Below are 2,500 nucleotides of genomic sequence, written 5' to 3' on the forward strand. Positions count from 1 at the left end.
CCGGCGGCGCGCAGCGCCGTCCTAGGTACTTGGTCGGTTTCGAGAGAGGCGCAATCGCCCGGAGTTAGGCGAGTAGACGGTTTTAGTGCGAACACCCTTGCTCCCAACTGAGCTTGCCGCTGCCGACAGAGGCCCGGGAGCGTGCTGTCGTGGCATTGCCGGCGGGAGACAACACGCGCCACCTATGGTGACCGGCAGCTCCAACGCCAGCGCCACACAAGGGCAAAGCCCCACTTGGGTGCAGAAGCGAACTCTCCCAGCACAGCGCACGCGCCAACACGTCCGCACAACTGCGATACAAACCACCTGCGAGAACCGCTGGGGCGACCGAGCAGCAGACGGCGTCGCGGCGCCGAGTGCCAGGCGGCGGCGCATCCTCAACGCACACAGTCCTCAATCAGACCAGCACACTGCAGATGTCCACCGCGCTTCGCACCGGGCTCGGCTGAACCAACTTTGGCCGCCAGGCGCCGCGTGCAGGGTGCGCCGCAGCGTAGCTGCGCCGCCTGCCGGGCCCGTCGGCTGGCGCTCCTGCCACTCGGCGCCCCCCACCAGCCGCCTGTTGCGCGTGCGCCCACGCAGCGCGCGGCCAACACGCCGGGCGGCCCCCCTTCACCGGCCGGGAACAGTCCCACCAAGCCACCGCCGCGTATCGCTTCATACCCACATGGGCCTAGTCACGCGTGTGGATGTGGCGGGTACCGCTGAAACAACCGGTTAATAGCTGTACCGATCGTCGCCATCACAGATTCACCTCCAGCGTGAACAACCGCTCAACAACGGATTTCCAGTTCATTTGCGTATCTTGGGCAGTAAACGTAGATGTCCACCTACATTTGCGAATTCAACAATTCTTGCATGCCAGGATGTCATGTGTCACGACACGCTACATCAGACCACATACACACTGCGACATGTGCAGAAGAGAACACGTGGAAGGTGGCCCGCGCACGTATGCGATGTACCTTCCGCGATCCACTGTCAACCGGCATCTGCGGCATGTCCCAGATATGGAACGCGGTCCACCAGGGTAGCACTTTGTGTGAGGCAATACGACAAAGTCGGAATACACGCGTCACTACATCAGACGGCTCACGCTGACCTGACCTGACCTGACTCACCGCACCACCACCCCCAGCGACCCAGGGTGACATACAATGCGTTCGTACGTTCCTCCCACACGCCTCTACGGCGTACCACAGTGCAACCTAGCTGTTATTGGGAGACGAGACAAGTAGCATCAAGCACAACATATGGAAATTGAGATTCGACACCGTTGGGCACAGCCAGCGTACGGTCACACGTATCACACTACTTCACTCTGTACGTAACGACCGATGATCGGTACAGCGTGTGGGTTACGCGTACGACATCAGCGGACAATGGACACAGACCATACCACGACGTACACTGAGGGCGTCGACATCTGAATGCAACTGAACAGCTGCGAGGCTCATTTAACACTCAAACGCCAGACCGACCAGCTTGAGAGGACAGAGACACAAAGAGGGGGACAGAGGGGGACAGAGGGGGGGGAGGGGGGGGGTCGGCGATATAGTCCTATTGCAGTACAATTGACAGTGGATAGCAGGAATATGTGGAAAGTAAGCAACACTCGCAAGACATCTACATGAGGATAACAACGACACCAGAGATTCCGAGCAGTGAACTATGTTAGGCAAAGGGACAACGTGGGTTAGGTTAAGGGACAACGTGGGTTAGGTTAAGGGACAACGTGGGTTAGGTTAAGGGACAACGTGGGTTAGGTTAAGGGACAACGTGGGTTAGGTTAAGGGACAACGTGGGTTAGGTTAAGGGACAACGTGGGTTAGGTTAAGGGACAACGTGGGTTAGGTTAAGGGACAACGTGGGTTAGGTAAAGGGACAACGTGGGTTAGGTTAAGGGACAACGTGGGTTAGGTTAAGGGACAACGTGGGTTAGGTTAAGGGACAACGTGGGTTAGGTTAAGGGACAACGTGGGTTAGGTTAAGGGACAACGTGGGTTAGGTTAAGGGACAACGTGGGTTAGGTTAAGGGACAACTTGAGTTAGGTTAAGGGACAACTTGAGTTAGGTTAAGGGACAACTTGAGTTAGGTTAAGGGACAACTTGAGTTAGGTTAAGGGACAAATTGAGTTAGGTTAAGGGACAAATTGAGTTAGGTTAAGGGACAAATTGAGTTAGGTTAAGGGACAAATTGAGTTAGGTTAAGGGACAAATTGAGTTAGGTTAAGGGACAACTTGAGTTAGGTTAAGGGACAACTTGAGTTAGGTTAAGGGACAAATTGAGTTAGGTTAAGGGACAACTTGAGTTAGGTTAAGGGACAACTTGAGTTAGGTTAAGGGACAACTTGAGTTAGGTTAAGGGACAACTTGAGTTAGGTTAAGGGACAACTTGAGTTAGGTTAAGGGACAACTTGAGTTAGGTTAAGGGACAACTTGAGTTAGGTTAAGGGACAAATTGAGTTAGGTTAAGGGACAAATTGAGTTAGGTTAAGGG

This window comes from Schistocerca gregaria, unplaced genomic scaffold, assembly GCF_023897955.1.
Source record: "Schistocerca gregaria isolate iqSchGreg1 unplaced genomic scaffold, iqSchGreg1.2 ptg000821l, whole genome shotgun sequence".
Lineage (NCBI taxonomy): Eukaryota > Metazoa > Arthropoda > Insecta > Orthoptera > Acrididae > Schistocerca > Schistocerca gregaria.